This window comes from Lipotes vexillifer, unplaced genomic scaffold, assembly GCF_000442215.2.
Source record: "Lipotes vexillifer unplaced genomic scaffold, Lipotes_vexillifer_v1.1 scaffold49, whole genome shotgun sequence".
NCBI lineage: Eukaryota > Metazoa > Chordata > Mammalia > Artiodactyla > Lipotidae > Lipotes > Lipotes vexillifer.
In genome coordinates this window covers 5,462,267-5,482,029 of record NW_006790551.1, presented here as the reverse complement: position 1 = coordinate 5,482,029, position 19,763 = coordinate 5,462,267, and the positions used below count along the sequence as shown (strand labels likewise).

The following is a 19,763-nucleotide window of genomic DNA, read 5'->3' as shown; positions in this document are numbered from 1 at the left end:
TCCATCAAGCTCCCTTTAGTTATTTCTTTTTATTTAGTCAAGTCTTGTTTAATATGTTAGCCCTTTTGTAGTTTTACTTGTTAGCATTAAAGAAAGGCTCTGTGTCCAAAAATAGGCCAGGAGGTTAAATGTGAAAGGTCACTCCATTTTTCCTCATCTTAAACCAACCTAGTAGTTGTCAGAAGTAAGATACCTAAAGAGAAATTAATCTGTCAACTAGAGATGGGGCTTCATGTCCCTGCTATCCTTTTTTTGTGTGACAATCCTTTGACAGTTTAGGAAGATCTGGATTTTATGTATATTAATGAGAAGAAAAATTTCTATACAAAAAGCTACAGCTGTGTTGGATTCCTATGCATTATGTGGCACTTACTGTTTTCAACTAGGGAAACCTCCTAAACCATGCATCTTGGGGCTGTGTTCCAAGGTGGCATAGTGTTTTTTTCTGATTGGGAGGAGAAGTTAGGAAGAATTATTAGCCTCAGAAGCACGATGGAAGGGAAATGGAGTGATAATCACAGGGTTCCATGCCCCTTTCCAGCCCCCATGTCTTTTTTTACTTGTCAAGACAGTATATAAATGAACATAAGTGAGCTGCACAAATTTCTCATTGGTTTTCTGCCTCTAAATCTTGACTTAGTAAAGCTTTGTTAATTAGTGACTATATATAAAGATTTTTGTGTGTGTGCCAATCGTAAGTAGAAGCAGAGAGAAAATTAGTGAGATTCTGTTGACTAGGCTGGGCATATTAATATAGGAAACAAACAGTTATTTTAATATTTTGCCTCTTTTTGAGAATGAGATGATTAAAATATAAGAAAGTATATAGAAATTAACTAAATACTTTAAAGCAGATATTATAAATATGTCTAAAGAACTAAAAACACTACAATAAAAGAATAAACAGAAAGTATGAGAACGTCTCACAAATAAAGAATATCAGTAAAGAGATAAAAATTATTTTAAAAAAACAAGCAGGGCCTTCCCTGGTGGTGCAGTGGTTAAGAATACGCCTGCCAATGCAGGGGACACAGGTTTGAGCCCTGGTCCGGGAAGATCCCACATGTCGTGGAGCAACTAAGCCCGCGTGCCACAACTACTGAGCCTGCGCTCTAGAGCCCACGAGCCACAACTACTGAAGTCCGCGTGCCTAGAGCCCGTGCTCTGCAACAAGAGAAGCCACCGCAATGAGAAGCCCGTGCACCGCAACAAAGAATAGCCCCCACTCACCACAGCTAGAGAAAGCCTGTGCACAGCAATGAAGACCCAATGCAGACAAAAATAAATAAATAAAATTAAAAAAAAAAAAAAGCAAAAATATTTCTGGAGTTGAAAACTACCATAACTGAAATGATCTGAGCTGTCCAAAATAAAGAATTGGCAAACTTGGAGATAGGTCATTGTGACAGCCAGTCTGAGGAACAGAAGGAGAAAAGGATGAAGCATTATGGAGGAAGCAGAGAAATCAGAACCTTCAAAATTGTTAATTAGATGTAAAATGATGCAGCCACCTTGGGAAAGTTTGGCAGTTCCTCAAAATGTTAAGCATAGCTTTACTACATGACCCAGCAATTCTACTCCTAGGTATAAACCCAAGAGAAATTACAGCATACACTTGCAAAACAACTTTTACAAGGATATTCGTGGCAGCACTATTCATAATGGTACAAAAGAAGATACTGTACAACCCAAATGTCCCTCAGCTGATGAATGGATAAATGAAGCGGCATAGCCGTACAATGGAATATTATTTGACAATAAACATGAAGTACTAATAAATGCTACATCATGGATGAACTTTGAAAACATTATGTTGTTAAAGAAGCCAATTACCAAAGAACACGACTGTACAATTACATTTATTTGAAATTTCCAGAATAGGGAAATACATATGGAAAGTAGATTCATGGTTGCCAGGAATTAGGGAGAGGAGGGGATAAGAATTGACTGCAAATGGATATGAGGTTTCTTTGTGTAGTGGTCCATAGACTCTGGAATTAGGTCATGTGACGGTGGCGCATCTATGTGAATATACTAAAAACACTGAATTATACACTTTAAAGGAAGACTTTTATGCTCTGTGAATTTATCTCAATAAAATTGTAATTAAAAAAAAGAAATGGGTCATTTTTTAATGTGATCAACCTAGGTTGCACAGAATATTGTAAAAAAAAAAAGCCCCAACCCTGCAGTATATTTTCCTTTCTTTTGGAGTAGGTTATAGCTATTCTAATTTTTTTTTAATGGATGAATAATTGCCCTCGAATGAGAGTAAACCATTTCTAACTCTTCATCAAAGTTCTCAAAGCCTCTTTAAAGGGAAATCTACTGCCACCTAGTGTCTAACTCCTAGAATAACTGAATTACTCTGCTTAGAAGTATTTTTTAAAATTGATAGAACCGCTTGGTGGCACTATGGACAAGTACATTAAAGGTACAACTTCCAATTTATGGACTAGTTGTTCTATCTCTGTTCAGAGTTGGTTAAATGTGACAAATACATTGCCTTCTTTTTCAGATTATCAGTGTTATATTTTCTAAGAAAATCTGGCATATCTTTGGAACTAAACCCTTATAAGTGATGAGAAACCTGAACATCTTCAGATTTAATTTTTTTAAAGATTTTTTTTGATGTGGACCGTTTTTTAAGTCTTCATTGAATTTCTGTTACAACATTGCTTCTGTTTTATGTTTTTTGGTTTTTTTGGCCACGAGGCATGTGGGATCTTAGCTCCCCAACCAGGGATCGAACCTGCACCCTCTGTACTGGAAGGCGAAGTCTTAACAACTGGACCTCCAGGGAAGTCTCCAGATTTGATTTTTGATTTTCGAAGATTTAAGGCTTTAAATAGTTCAGACTAGATTTTCTTTTCCTCTCTGTTCTCCCCTTTTAGCCGTACAAATGTAGTACAAACCAATTTCAACACAGGAAGAGAGGTTTAAAACATTTGTGCAAATATTAAATGAAAATATAAAAGAAATTTCCCAGATAATCCAAAAGAAGAAAGAAAAACAACTCAAATGAAACTATTTGATAACAAGGCCTCTTTGTATTTAGAAAGTGTGTTGCTGGGTGTGGGGATAACTTGTTTTAAGCATTAAATCTAGTGGGAAAAATTTACCTCCTAACAAGAACATCTGCCTGAGATGATGATTCATTATAAAGTGACACACAGCTTGGATGCAGAAAAATCAAGAATTCTACCATGAAAATTTTTGTAATTTATTATGTGAGCATACTTCCCATCTTATTATTATTATTTTTATGCCATCAAATTTGGTAGTTGTAGCAATGGGAAATGAAATTAATTCAATTTCCTATAATAGGAAGATTCTTGAAGAAATTAATACGATTTCTTCATGGTTACACAAGGAAGAGAAGGATAGAACAAATCAATGTTTGAAAACATAACACCTGGTTAAAATAAACATTGTATCTCAAGCACATGAAAACATCAAATAAAATTTTGGTACTTAGTATCATGTAATATATATGTATTCATGTATCTATCCATCATATAGATATAACATACATCCATAAGGTCTACTATTGCTTTTACAATTCTGTAAGTCTAATATATTACAGGTAAAGATATAACTACAATGATCTCATCTAAATACTGTTGCTAGTGAAACAGGAAGACTAACTGCCAACATACTTTTTCGGTATGTTCTGGTAATAATGATTATTAAGATTTTAAAGGCTTACGAGAAATGAGTTCTCATAGCTTATCACAGAGCAAGAGCTTTTTACTTGTTTGATTAGATTTCTTTTTCATTCCTTTTGGTCTCTATTCTAAATCACCATCATTTTCCTCAACATTTAATTCACAGTGTTCTCCAAGCCTTGTCTGTTACTTAACTGAGAAAGCTGTGATCATCTGTCAATTGTCAGCCCTACCCCACACTTACTAGTATGTAAAGCATTTCCCTTCTTCCTTTCTTCATACACTGAGGACAATGTACTCTTCCTGCCCAATACCAAACCCTCTCCTGGAGCCCTCAGTCTCTTTTTCCTTCCCCACCTCCATTGGGTGAACATTGCTTCTTTAATCATTCCCACACCGTTCCCCATCTTCCACCTTAATCTTTCTATTGGCTCTGATCCTGGGCCCACCACAAACCTAAAGTCTTTCTCTTCCTTCAGAAAGAAAGACAAAATATATACCACCAAAATAATAATAAAAAATTCTCAGAAACAAAAAACAAAACAGACACTACAAACAACAATAAAAAACTACCCTTTTGTGACCTGAAATTCCCCTTTACCTTGCATTCCGTCTTTTCCCTCCCTTTCTTTTTTTCTGTGTGTGTGTGTTAGTTCTGCTTTATGTCAGAGTGAATCAGCTATACATATACATATATCCCCATATCTCCTCCCTCTTGCATCTCCCTCCGACCCTCCATATACCACCCCTCTAGGTGGTCACAAAGCACCGAGCTGATCTCCCTGTGCTATGCGGCTGCTTCCCACTAGCTATCTATTTTATATTTGGTAGTGTATATATGTCCATGCCACTCTCTCACTTCGTCCCAGCTTATCCTTCCTCCTCCCCATATCCTCAAGTCCATTCTCTAGTAGGTTTGCATCTGAAGTGGGTCTCTTGTAGACAGCATATATACGGGTCTTGTTTTTGTATCCATTCAGCTAGTCTATGTGTTTTGGTTGGAGCATTTAATCCATTCACATTTAAGGTAATTATTGATATGTATGTTCCTATGACCATTTTCTTGATTGTTTTGGGTTTGTTATTATAGGCCTTTTCCTTCTCTTGTGTTTCCTGCCTAGAGAAGCTCCTTTAGCATTTGTTGTAAAGCTGGTTTGGTGGTGCTGAATTCTCTTAGCTTTTGCTTGTCTGTAAAGCTTTTAATTTCTCCGTAAAATCTGAGTGAGATCCTTGCTGGGTAATCTTGGTTGTACGTTTTTCTCCTTCATCACTTTAAATATGTCCTGCCACTCCCTTCTGGCTTGCAGAGCTTCTGTGGAAAGATCAGCTGTTAACCTTATGGGGACTCCCTTATGTGTTTATTTGTTGTTTTTCCCTTGCTGCTTTTAACATTTGTTCTATGTATTTTATTTATTTTTTATGTATTTTATTTTTGATAATTTGATTAATATGTGTCTTGGCGTGTTTCTCCTTGGATTTATCCTGTATGGGACCCTCTGTGCTTCCTGGACTTAACTATTTCCTTCACCATATTAGGGAATTTTTCAACTATAATCTCTTCAAATATTTTCTCAGTCCTTTTCTTTTTCTCTTCTTCTTCTGGGACCCCTATAATTTGAATGTTGGTGCATTTAATGTTGTCCCAGAGGTCTCTGAGACTGTCCTCAATTCTTTTTATTCTTTTTTCTTTATTCTGCTCTGCAGTAGTTATTTCCACTATTTTATCTTCCAGGTCACTTATCCGTTCTTCTGCCTCAGTTATTCTGCTATTGATCCCTTCTAGAGAATTTTTAATTTCATGTATTGTGTTGTTCATCACTGTTTGTTTGCCTTTTAGTTCTTCTAGGTCCTTGTTGAACGTTTCTTGTATTTTTTCCATTCTATTTCCAAGATTTTGGATCACCTTTACTATCATTGTTCTGAATTCTTTTTCAGGTAGACTGCCTATTTCCTCTTCATTTGTTAGGTCTGGTGGGTTTTTACCTTGCTCCTTCATCTGCTGTGTGTTTCTCTGTCTTCTCATTTTGCTTAACTTACTGTGTTTAGGGTCTCCTTTTTGCAGGCTTCAGGTTCATAGTGTCCGTTGTTTTGGTGTCTGTCCCCAGTGGCTAAGGTTGGTTCAGTGGGTTGTGCAGGCCTCCTGGTGGAGGAGACTAATGCCTGTGTTCTAGTGGATGAGGCTGGATCTTGTATTTCTGGTGAGCAGGTCCCTATCTGGTGGTGTGTTTTGGGGTGTCTGTGGCCTTATGATTTTAGGCAGCCTCTGTGCTAATGGATGGGGTTGTGTTCCTGTCCTGCTAGTTGTTTGGCATAGGGTGTCCAGCACTGGAGCTTGCTGGTCATTGAGTGGAGCTGGGTCTTGGCGTGGAGATGGAGATCTCTGGGAGATTTTCGCCATTTGATATTACGTGCAGCTGAGAGGTCTCTTGTGGACCAGTGTCCTGAACTTGGCTCTCCCACCTCAGTGGCACAGCCCTGATGCCTGGATGGAGCACCGAAAGCCTGTCCTCCACATAGCTCAGAATAAAAGGGAGGAGAAAAAGAAAGAAAGCAGAAGATAAATAAAATAAAATAAAGTTATTAAAATAAAAAATATGAAGAAAAAAAATTTTTTAAGTAATAAAAAAAGCCCCCCAAAACGGACAGACATATCCCTAGGACAAATGGGAAAAGGAAAGCTACACAGACAAAATCACACAGAGAACCATACACATACACACTGACAAAAAGAGAAAAAGGGAAAAAAATATATATAGTTGCTCCTAAAGTCCACCTCCTCAATTTGGGATGATTTGTTGTCTATTCATGTATTCCACAGATGCAGGGTACATGAAGTTGATTGTGGAGCTTTAATCCGCTGCTCCTGAGGCTGCTGGGAGAGATTTCCCTTTCTCTTCTTTGTTCTCACAGCTCCAGGGGGCTCTGGCTTACTCAGGCTGGGGGGAGGGAGGGGTACGGATGCGGGGCGAGCCTGCGGCAGCAGAGGCCAACATGACGTTGCACCAGCCTGAGGCGCGCTGTGCGTTCTCCGGGGTAAGTTGTCCCTGGATCACGGGACCCTGGCAGTGGCGGGCTGCACAGGCTCCCTGGAGGGGAGATGTGGAGAGTGACCTGTGCTTGTACACAGGCTTCCTGGTGGCGGCAGCAGCAGCCTTAGCGTCTCATGTCTGTCTCTGGGGTCCGCGATTTTAGCCGCGGCTCGCGCCCGTCTCTGGAGCTCCTTTCAGCAGCATTCTTAATCCCCTCTCCTCGCGCACCAGGAAAGAAAGAGGGAAGAAAAAGTCTCTTGCCTCTTCGGCAGGTCCAGACTTTTTCCCGGACTCCCTCCCGGCTAGCCGTGGCGCAGTAGCCCCTTCAGGCTGTGTTCACACCGCCAACCCCAGTCCTCTCCCTGGGATCCGACCTCCGAAGCCCAAGCCTCAGCTCCCAGGACCTGCCCGCCCTGGCGAGGGAGCAGACAAGCCTCTCGGGCTGGTGAGTGCCGGTCGGCCCTGATCCTCTGTGCGGGAATCTCTCCGCTCTGCCCTCCGCACCCCTGTTGCTGCGCTCTCCTCCGCGGCCCCGAAGCTCCCCCTCCGCCACCCGCAGTCTCCGCCCGCGAAGGGCCTTCCTAGTGTGTGGAAACCTTTCCTCCTTCACAGCTCCCTCCCACTGGTGCAGGTCCCGTCCCTATTCTTTTGTCTCTATTTCTTCATTTTTCTTTTGCCCTACCCAGGTACGTGGGGAGTTTCTTGCCTTTTGGCAAGTCTGAGGTCTTCTGCCAGCATTCAGTAGGTGTTCTGTAGGAGTTGTTCCACGTGTAGATGTATTTCTGATGTATTTGGGGAGGAAGGTGATCTCCACGTCTTATTCCTCCGCCATCTTAAAGGTCTCCTGTCCCTCCCTTCTTTGTCCAGAAGTTTTCTCCACTTTTCTCCCTCATTTCACTCAACTTACTAAATTCTTGTTTCTTCTCCCACCACTAGCCTTGTGATTTGTGAAAGTTGGCCAGTGATCATTTTAACACTAATTGGACCTATTTGCCAAATTTGAGAGAATTTATCACAGACTTCTTCTTGAAACTATCCTATCTTCTCTTTGTAGCTTTTTTGTAATCCCTTCTTGGTCTTTTCTTAACCTGATCATTCCTGAAATGTTGATTTTCCTTTGTTTGATTCTCAAATTTTCTCTCTTCTAACTCTGCATCAAGAATGTTTAAGCCTAGGGTTCTTTAGGGGTCCACAGACCTCCTGAAATGGTGTGCAGAATTTGGGGTGTTTGGTTATGTGTAACTTTTTAGTGAGAAAGCTTTCTCAAAGGCATTCATGTCTCTCCAAAAGGTTAGTAACCACCATTCTACATGGTTTTCCAAGGTAATCTTAGCAATTAATTTGGTTTTTAAACAAATAATATACACGAAGTCCTAACCATATGCAAGTATAATAATTCTCGTTACTTTCAAAACAGTTGTATAAAGTAGGTGTGATAATCCCCATTTTACAGACTAAGGAGACACAGTTAGTAGGTAGTTGTCATGGTTTTAACTCCTATTTATTTGCTGATGATTTTCAAGCTCACATTTCCAGCCTACATCTCTGAAGCTTCAGATAACTCATTAAGTCATTTCTGTGGATGCTCCATGGGCTGTCAAGCTCAACATTTCTGACACTGAATTATTATCTTCTTTCCCTGATCCATTTCTCCTGTATTCTACATTCAGGGGCCATGTTAAGGAGTCATCTTCATTGTTTCCTTTGCTCTCCTATATTGGACCAATCTTCAATCCTACCGAATTTAACTGGAAATTATTGCTGCTTCAGTTCAGGTCCTGATCATCTGGCTTTATGTATCAGTGTCCTACCTGCCTAAAATGCTTTGATGACACAGCATTGTGTGGTGACAGGATAAATGGGATATAAGGCCTCCCATGATCCAAACCCTACCTACCTCTCTACAACCATCTCCAGCCTCTCCCTTCCCATAAGTTACCCTTCAGTTACATTGAATTACTTGGTGTTCCTCCTAGATGTCCTGTTATTTCTCACTTGTATGCCTGTGCTCATGTTGTCTCCTCTGTCTGGAATGCACTTCACTTCCTTTTTCATCCAGCTAAGTCCTATCCATCCTCAGGTGTCACTTCACGAAGACTTGAAGGCCTCCTTCCCTGGGCTAACATGATTTGCTGACAGAATGGATGAGAAGGAAAAGAAATGAAGATGACTTCAAGGTTTTGGCCACAGCAACTAGAAAAATGGGACTGTCATTCTTTGAGACAGGAAAGACTGAGGCTTTATGGGCTAAAATCATGATCTGGTTTTGGACATTTGGAGTTTGAATGACCGATTCCTGAGTGAAGTTACTGATTAGACATTCAGCTAGATGAGACTGGAATTCAGGGCCAGACTGAGATGTACATCAGCATAGAGATGGTACTTAAAGTCATGAGACTGAGTGAGAGTACCAAGGGAATGAACAAAAACAGAGGAGAATAGACCCAAAGACTGAGTCCCAAGGCATCTGGGTAGTAATAATCTGTCTATGGTATGTGTCCCCACCAAATGAGATCGTGGTGCTCCTGGGCTGTTTTAGTTACCTTTCCCTTTTAAGTACCTTGTATAATATTACATGTATAAGCTTTGCTTAGTAAATGCTTTTTGAATAAAACGAATGAATGAATTGATGGATGAGCTAATAAAACGAATGAATGAATTGATGGATGAGCTAAAATGGGTGATATTAAACAGAGGTCACCAAGTCAAATATCTACAGGACTCAAGCAACAATGCAGGTAAAAGAAGCATCTTCAGTGTAAGTAATAGGGAGTGGTACAGGTCATGGGAAATTGAAAAGTACATGCTTTGGCGAAAGGGGGAAACCTGGACTTAACTCCATTTGATTGCTACCATGCACAATGTGGGTCAAAGGCAGCCAAGTTTTCTGATTTCAAGAGGAGCTGGAAATCTTTGACTTTTTTAATGTAAGATTTTCTGTGAGCCAAGATTCCACAGGTCAGATGAAATTTGTCCTAAATCTTTTCATTATCCTGACAGGTCATAACCTCTGATCAAGTAGTTCAAACATTATTTTATAGGTGAAGAAAAGCAGGTTTTTCTATTATCTCTTACTAGATAGGGAGCTAAACTTTACAGGCAGCAAATTACTTTTTCACCTTTTGGCTAAGATTTTAGGCTGCCTTTTAGCTCCAACAGAAAAGCAGAAAAACTGTAACCATGAAGGCTGCTCAATAAATATTGTTATATGTATTCTTCTGCTTTAACTCGATTGCTTAAATCACTCCTTTAATTTGGATTCCAGAGATTTAATTACCACATATATCAGTTTTCCCATCTGAAAAATGGGGATACTAATCTTTACCTTAATTATCTAACAGGGTTATTATGAGAATCAAATAAGATAATCTGTGTTTAAGTGATTGAAAGGCTTAAATAGAATGCAGCTGTGATGTCCTAGCACACCACTCCAGAGGTTAATCCAGGATAAGGCATAAATAGCTGCCTAAGCTTAATGATCTTGGCCAGTTTGATATCATATAATGGGCTCCTTCCCAGGCACTTGTTTTTCCCTCTAATTTTAAATTCTTATTAAACTTTGGGATCAGAAGATTATAGAAAATTGTAATATGGAGTGTCTTGTTAATGGAAATTTAAAAATATTTCTTTCACTGAATAAGATATGAGAACCAACTGATACTCAAGGCATTAAAAATCCATTACATCTAGTTTAAGGAGATGTGACATGATACATTTCTTAAAGCTTTACTAGTTTTTCTAAGTGTTATTTATTTTCTGAGGAGGATTTCACTCTTAAAATTGCTTTCAGCAACCTAGTCATAAGTACTTCCACTTCTACATGATTATGTTTTTCTGAAGTTCCAGTTCATACATTGTATCTTTCTATGTCATTTTGTTATTAACAAAAAGTTAAATGGCTTTTAAAATCAACATGGTTAAAAAAAACCACATAATATTTGCCATCTCAGTATTAATTTAGTATTATTAAAAGTTGATAGTGTTGTATTCTTAAAATATAAGAAGCATTTGTTGTCTCTTATTTTCCTTTCCATTGTCTTCTTCTAAAATTTCAGAAAAGATTGCTTGAGCATCACTTTTAGACAATTGAAATCATGTACAGATATGAAAAGTTTGGTGGATTTTGGTGGTTTTATTTTTATGATAGGGTCTCCAAGGTAGAAAAAACCTTTTTTCCCATTTCCTGGACTTTATTAAAATTTTAAATTGAAGTTTAATTGACTTATATTAGTTTCAGGTGTACAAGGTAGTGATTCAATATTTTTATACACTCCAAATGATCATCATAAGTCTAGTTACCATCTGGCACCATACAAAGTTATTATGTTTATTATTGACTACATTACCCTTGCTGTACGTTTCACCCTTGTGACTCATCTATTTTGTAACTGGAAGTTTGTTCCTCTTAATTTCCCTCACTTATTTCACTCATCCCACCACCCCCCTCCCCTCTGGCAGCCACCTGCTTGTTCTCTGTACAAACCTGTTTGTTCTCTGTTCTCTTTGAGTCTCTTTCCTATGTTTGTTTATTTGTTTCATCTTTTAGATTCCACATATAAGTGAAATCATACAGTATTTATCTTCCTTTGTCTGACTTACTAAGCATAATATCCTCCTGGTCCATCCATGTTGTTGCAAATGGCAAAATTTCATTCTTTTCATGACTGAGCAACATTCACATCTTTTTAATCCATTCATCTATAGATGTGCACTTTGGTTGCCTCCATACCTTGGTTATTGTAAATAAGGCTGCAATGAACATAAGGGTGCATATATCTTTCTGAGCTACTGTTTTTTTCTTTGGGAAAATGCCCAGGAGTGGAATTGCTGGATCATATGGTAGTTCTATTTTCAATTTTTTGATGAACCTCCATAATGTTTTCCATAGTGGCTGTACCAATTTACATTCCCACCAGTAATGCACAAGGGTTTTCTTTTCTCCACATCCTCACCAACACTTATTTCTTGTCTCTATGATTCTGACAGGCGTGAAGTGACATCTCACAGTAGCTTTGATTTGCATTTCTCTGATGATTAGTGATGAGCATCTTTTTGTGTGTCTGTTGGCTATCTGTATGTCTTCTTTGGAAAAATGCCTGTTCAGGTCCTCTGCGCATTTTAAAATCTGGCTTATTTTTTGTTGTTGTTGTGTGAGTTCTTTGTATGTTTTGGATACTAACCCCTTATCAAAAATATGATTTGCAAATATCTTCTCTCATTCAATTGGTTGCCTTTTCATTTTGTTTATGGCCTCCTTTGCTGTGCAAAAGCTTTTAAGTTTGATGAGGTAGGATTTGTTTATTTTTTGCTTTTGTTTCTCTTGCCTGAGACATTAAAAAGAAATATTGGTACAAGTTATGTCAAAGAGTGTTCTGCCTCTGTTTTCTTCTAGGAGTTTCATGATTCCAGGTCTTACATTTAGGTCTTTTTTTTTAAAGAATCAATTTTATTTATTTATTTTTGGTTGCATTGGGTTTTCGTTGCTGTGCACAGGCTTTCTCTAGTTGCGGAGAGTGGGGGCTACTCTTTGTTGCGGTGTGCAGGCTTCTCATTGCAGTGGCTTTTCTTGTTGCAGAGCACGGGCTCTAGGCGCACAGCCTTCAGTAGTTGTGGCACGCCAGTTCAGTAGTTGTGGCTCGTGGGCTCTAGAGCCCAGGCTCAGTAGTTGTGGCACATGGACTTCGTTACTCCGTGGCATGTGGGATCTTCCTGGACCAGGGATCGAACCTGTGTCCCCTGCATTGGCAGGCAGCTTCTTAACCACTGTGCCACCAGGGAAGTCCCTACATTTAGGTCTTTAAAACATTTTGAATTAATTTTTATATATGGTATGAGAAAGTAGCCCAGTTTGATTTTTTTGCATGTAGTTGTCCAGTTTTCCCAACACGATTTACTGAAGAGGTAGTCTTTTCCCCATTGTATAGTCTTGCCTCCTTTGTTGTAAACTAACTGACCATGTAAATGTGGGTTCATTTCTGGACCCTCTATTCCATTTCATTGATCTATGTCTGTTTTTGTGCCAGTACCATGCTGTTTTTGATAACTGTAACTCTGCAGTATAGTTTAGAATCAAGGAGCATGATACCTTCAGCTTTGTTCTTCTTTCTCAAGATTGTTTTTAATCTTTGGGGTCTTCTGTGTTATCATACAATTATTAGGATTATATGTCCTAGTTCTGTAAAAAATGCCATTGGTGTTTTGATAGGGATTGCACTGAATCTGTACATTGCCTTGGGTAGTATGGTCATTTTAACAATATTCATTTTTCCAATTTATGAGCACAGAATACCTTTCCATCTGGTTGTATCATCTTCAGTGGCACTGGGAAACACGACCATTTTAAATTGAGGCAAAATAACTGAGATACACTATAGTGTGAGTGAAATTTGCAATTTGACTATACATCTCCATTTCTACTTTTTATAGCTTAGAAACTCATTTAGGATTAATGTTTCTTTGTCACATTTCTGCTAATGAAGCTTAACAATTCTGAGCAAGAAATCCTAGAGTTTTCAGGATTTTTTAAGATTATTCTTCAGAATAAATGTTTCAATAGAAACATTTTTTTAAAACTGTAAGTTGGCTTCCTTTTAAGATCTTATATTACCGTTTTTATATAAATCAGATCATGGCTTTTAGTAATTTTTCATTTATTTAAAAATATGTAGGGCTTCCCTGGTGGCGCAGTGGTTGAGAATCTGCCTGTTAATGCAGGGAATACAGGTTCGAGCCCTGGTCTGGGAGGATCCCACATGCCGCGGAGCAACTGGGCCCGTGAGCCACAACTACTGAGCCTGCGCGTCTGGAGCCTGTGCTCCACAACAAGAGAGGCCGCGATAGTGAGAGGCCCGCGCACCGCGATGAAGAGTGGCCCCCGCTTCCCACAACTAGAGAAAGCCCTCGCACAGAAAGGAAGACCCAACACAGCAAAAATAAATAAATTAAACTCCTACCCCCAACATCTTCTTTAAAAAAAAAAAAATTTCTTTAAAAAAAAAAAAAAAAAAATGTGATACCTTCAGGGATTTCTATTATGAACAACCCAGCAGTTCTTTACCAGCTGTCTCTTTTCTGCTTCTTACCAAATCCTACCTACCACACATATACTTAGAAAGATTTCTTATCACAGGATTATGATTATTTATTAAATTATAACCTACTTCCTTTCAAAAAAGATTTGAGATATCTTACTGGATTGCACACATATCATAACATGAAAATTAAAGACACTTATTTACAGGGAAAAGAAATTTAGAATGTTGAGATACAACTAAAGAAAAAAGTTAACACACATAAATATATGCCACAAGGTCCCACACAACTCTTCAAAGACAACTACATATTTATACTTAGTTCTAAACTTCTGATAAGCCAAAGTTAAAAGAACAATATTATCACATAAAAAGAAATACTGTCTTAACAATAACAGTAATAATAACAGTAGCATAGTAATAGTAACAAAAATATTAATAAATGTAGATAAAATCAAATAAGCTAATATTTTTCTGGTTACAAAATTTGAGAAAATTTTCTCCTCAAATTTAGTATTTTGGATGCTTAAGAGTAGGACATGGCATCCTTAAGAATAGGACATACAGTCATGGAGTGGAAATATTATCAACAATATTCTTAAGATCAAAACAACTAGTTTTGTATAGCTGTTGCCTATAGTATCCTTCAATGTAAATTGAGAGCCTAAGGCTAAAGCACAATGCAGTAAATGCAATTCTCTGTAAGTAGGCAGTACAAAAAACCAAAACTATGAAATAAGCTTTCTTAATGTCTAGATTGGTCCAGGGATAAATATCAAAACTATTTATTAGGCTGGGTGAACTTTATGCCCTTTAATTAGTCCTTCATGAATATTATTTCTTGCACTTTGACTTTTTCAAAAATTGAAGTATAGTTGATTTACAATGTTGTGTTAATTTCTGGTGTAGAGCAAAGAGACTCAGTTATTCATATATATATGTGTGTGTGTGTGCATATATATATATATATATATTCTTTTCCATTATGGTTTATCCCATGACGTTGAATACAGTTTCCTGTGCTATAGAGAATGGACCCTCCATCCATTCTATATGTAATAATTTGCATCTACTAACCCCAAACCCCCAGTCCATCCCTCCCCACTGCCCTCCCCCTTGGCAACCAGAAGTCTGTTCTCTTTGTCTGTGAGTCTGTTTCTGCTTTGTAAATAGATTCATTTGTGTCATATTTTAGATTCCACATATAAGTGATATCACACGGTATTTGTCTTTCTCTTTCTGACTTACTTCACTTATCTTGCACTTTGACTTTTGATAAAAGTTGGCCAGTGATGGACAACTGATAATTTGACAAATGTTTTGGAATAATTATTTGGTTTTACTAATTGAAATACATGTATTTTTAAAACTCATATACTTCAAAAAGTATATATTTAAAAAATCAACTGATCAAAGACATACAAGTGAATGTCACCTGATGAAAATTAAGATGCCTAACTTAGACTTTGTCTTGAGTTGGAATTGGTCTACCTCTGAATAGAGGAGGTCTGGAATGACTGTAGACAGTATGAAGATTTTTCTCAGAAACCAATTCTGAGTCTGCTCCAGGATAAGGGCAAATCAATAAACAAAGTTCCAAAGTTCTACGCTCTAGACCATGGTTTGGACAATTTTAGCCTGGAAAATTTTCAAAGCAGAATTACCCATAGAAAAATTTCAGAAATCCATTTGTGAAATGTCTAAGTTTGACAGCTTTCTAGTGATCCTTCTGGGGAAAATGACTTGTGAAATGTACCCCATACTAATAAAAATGATTGACATGCTGTTTAGAATTGTTGGACATAAACCAGTTAAACCTTGGAGGACATCTGCCAGAAATATGAATTTGAGTTTACAGATAATTGACCTTAAATGAACTCATTCTATTACATGTTAGGAATATTGTGTATTGAGCCCAGTACTACCACAGAATATTTCTCTTTTTAGTCCCCCCTGCCCCCAAGGGGAATTATACTCAGGTTATAATATTGAGCTTGGTTTCTTTCAATTTCCAACAGTCTTAATAAGACTGCTGTTAACTGGGTATTTGTCTACGAGTTAACAAACTATAAATGTCACAATTTTCCACACAACTGCCAAGAAAGGTGGATAATTAAAATAAGTACTCAGAGGCCTTCTGAATTTCCACTTACTACCATATACCAAAACTTTACGTTTTAGAGGTGCTCTCAGTGACTGAACTTGTGTATATATCATACTCGGTCACACAGAATGGCTCCTTTTCTCTACCAATGACCTCACACCTCCTTTATTAACATTTCTAATTTAACTCATGTGCTATATAGCATATAGAATTCTAGGAGTAGATCAGCAGACATCACCGTGGGAGGCTGGGGGTATGGAGGAAGGAAAAAGAAAGTTGGCATGTTCTAAGGCTTTAAAAAAATAACATTTTCCCTTTAACTTCTCTTCAAAAATTGCAAAAATAATATGAGTTTAGTGAGAGTGAAACAGAATAAAGATAAAGAAAAAAATGAGCGATTAATATTTTTTCTCACCTCCTCTCCCTGCCACCAACCTGGTGTTTATCCTTTTGCACATTTCTACATGGTCGTTCATTCACAAACTGACTGGTACATATTAAATTCCATGGGTCTTGAATTCAGCTGCTCCATTCTCTCCACGGATCTGGTCTTGGACTCTGTGTTTCCTTCTGGACACCAAGCGGTTGCTGTAACATCTTGGGTTATGAAATGAGGTGTGTTAAGAAACGTCAAAGAGCACAACACAGATGGCTCTGGGAGCTCAGCTAGTATGACTCAGATGGCTGTGGATGACTTTACTGACTGGGGCTGGAGATGTAATTCTAGGACAGCTTCTGCATACATCTCTCCTAGGTGGAGATGGCTGAAGAACCAGCTCAGTTGAGATTGTTGGTGGAGTGTCTGTGTGTGCCGCTACGGCACGGTGGTCTCAGGGTAGTCAGACTTCTGTGGTGGCTCAGGTGGTTTCAAGGATAAGCAGAGCAGAAGCTCCACGGCTCTTTATGACCTCAACTTAGAAATCACATGGCAAGCTGCGCTCGCTCCTTGGCCAGGTGCTCCGGCTCGCGTTGCAGCTCCAAGCAGCTCAACTCCCTGAGGTAGCGGCCCACGTCGGGCTGCTCCCGCCACTGGGCCTCTGGGAAGCGGTCTCGGAAAAGCGACGCCAGGAGCCCTTCATCCTCTACCTCCCCAAGAGCAGCGGTGGTGGCCGTCACTGTGGCTGAGGCCGTAGCTGAGACGCGACTGTGGCCCTCGCCGCCATCTTCTCAGCAATAGCATCTCTTCCCCTCCTCCTCACCCAGGGAATCAGCTCCGAATCTCGGATGGGAAGCATCCTGGGTGCTCTTCCGGTCTCTATGGTTCTTGCTAGGCCGGCTTTCTGTCCCCGATGGTCCTCCAGGCTACAGAGTGTTAGCGTGGGGAACGACTGGAAAACGGCTAGAGAGGCAGGGTTTGAAGTTGACAAGAAGCGGCTGGCGGCTGACCTGTTTCCAGTGACTGAGGCACGAGGACCCCGTGTTACAACCGAGCTGGGAAATGCGGCCTCTGACTGAAGAGGATACCCGTGTAATGTTTGAGATGATAGCAAAATCTTCAGCTGCTGGTCGACAAGCCCGATGACACCTGCTGTTTCAGGCAGCACAACGACCGGCTGTATTACGTGAGTGAGAAGATCTTGAAGTTGACTGCCAATATCATCGGTGACAAGCAGCTGTCTTTGGGAACGTGCTTCGGAAAATTCACTCAGACCCACAAGTTTTGGTTGTACATCACAGCTCTGGATTACCTAAAACGCTATGCCAAGTATAAAGTGTGGATAAAGCCTGGAGCAGAGCAGCCCTTCTTGTATGCTAACCATGTGCTGAAATCTGGACTTGGTCGAATCATTGAAAATACCTGGTACTCAGTACCAGGGAGTCATGGTGTACTCCATGACAGACATCCCTTTGGGCTTTGGGGTGGCAGCAAAGTCTACACAAGACTTCAGGAAAGTAGACCCCATGGCGATTGCGGTATTTCATCAAGCAAGCACTGGGGAATATGTGCGGCACGAACAGACATTGATTTAAAACAAAGTCATCGCGAGGACTTAGGGCTGTGTGGAAGGGCCTAGCTTTGTTTCCTTTGTCTGTGTAGGCTCCACCGTCATGTTGAATTTTGTCAACACTGTGACCTCTTCAGGGACTTCTTAGTTTAATATTCTCTCTATTATGGAGAAATGTAGGCTATATTCTTATAATGCAGAAATGGCTCAAAAATGGAGTTTCAGATCGTTGTGATTGTGGCTAAATAGAATACCGTGCTTTATATTTGAATCAGAGGGCTTCTTGTTTTGAGTAATAGTCTAAATTGTTGGAAGGGAGAAAAAGAATATCTTATTATTGTTATCTGTGATCACACTGTTTTCCAAACACATGATAACATAATGGATTTTCTTAATTATTTATTAATACTATGAAAGATAGATATTGCCATATCAGAGTAGTAGGCCATGTCTGGGGTTTTACAAATGAAATTTGGATAAAATAGTAAGATAAGTTTATTCTGCTGATTTTCTATATGGTAGCTGCTGTGGGTGTGGAAGAAAAACTTGGATTCAAACACCTACCAGCTGTATGGCCTTAGATGAGTCATTAAACTTTAATAATTTTCATTTCCTTCTTCTGTTTAAAGAAACAGCTTAACCGTCTTCCTAAGAAAACTTTTTAGAATTAGAAATCATGACTTTAAAGCACCTAGCACTGTGCCTGGCAAATGATAAGTGTTGAATTAAGTGGTAATTATTTTTATAATGCTTATACTAAGTATTTCTGCTACTAAGAGTAGGATCATATGAATAGAATTTGATTAGATCATCTTGACTTTTACAAGTGGTTTTCTCAATCTTTCTTTTTCTTGAATGGTATAATCCCAGGCTGAATGTTATTTTTATCACCTTGATTTCCTAAAACATAATTTCTCTTATAAATCTTTTTTTTTTTTTTTTTTTTTTTTTTCTTTTCAGGGAATTTTTCCTAAAGCAGTTATCAGACAATTGAGTGAAGAAATTATAACCAGAAGAGCCAATCTTCATGCCTCCACGTTCTCAGGCAAGGTGCCCCCATCCTCCCAGAAGCCAACCAGGAAGCCATGTCAAAATTCACAACTAGGCATGTGGTTTCTTTAAGGCTGCCCGTGTCCCCTGCATCGGCAGGCGGACTCCCAACCACTGCGCCACCAGGGAAGCCCAATCTTTTGTTTTTTTAATTAAAAGAATTTAAATTGAAGTGCAGTTGATTTACAATACTGCAGTTTCAGGTTTCAGGTGTAGAGCAAAGTGATTCAGTTTTATATATATTTTATATATATATATATATATATATTTTATATTCTTATAAATCTTTACTTATCTGACTGGGCTGGACAAAAAGCACTAATCAGAGATCCTGAAATAATTCAGCTCCTCCATCTTTTCCCCATGCCTTCCAAAATTATTATTTTTTTTTCAAAATTATTTTTTAGAATTATTAAAATATTTTTTAATAAAAAACATATCACAGACAAAAAATTTTAAAACTACCTGTATTGTAAAACAATTTCTTTAGTGAATGTACTGCTTATTTTAAATTCCAAAGATGACATCTCTAAAAATAAAATATTTTTCAATTACTAGAAAAAAAACGAGAAAGAAATCATATGGTATTGTCTCTTCTGTACCCTGTTGGTGGACAGAGTCACAAGCCCAATGAGATCCAGGGGATGGGCACATGTGCTTACCTCTTGATGGGATGATGGGTACAGAATTTGTGGCCACTCCCAAAGAGTTATCCTGTGAAATATTTATCTAAGAAGCTCATATTTGCATTACATCAAAGTAGAATATGGAAAAGCTAACAGGCTGATAATTTGTTTTGCTCCTTTAAAAGTTGCTGTTTTAAAAATAGGCCTGACTGTATTCTGAGTCTAACCAGGCAAGACCAATAGACTGCAATAGAGATTATAAGTGTCAAGGTCAGCCTGTCGGAGAAGACCTTGACTAAATCATGGCAA

The 19,763-nt window shown here is 38.7% G+C and overlaps 1 pseudogene; it reads left to right on the top strand.

Moving 5' to 3' along the window:
- The first annotated feature begins 17,270 nt into the window (after positions 1-17,270).
- On the top strand, positions 17,271-17,803 carry LOC103074250 (60S ribosome subunit biogenesis protein NIP7 homolog pseudogene; annotated as a pseudogene).
- The last annotated feature ends 1,960 nt before the right edge of the window (positions 17,804-19,763 follow it).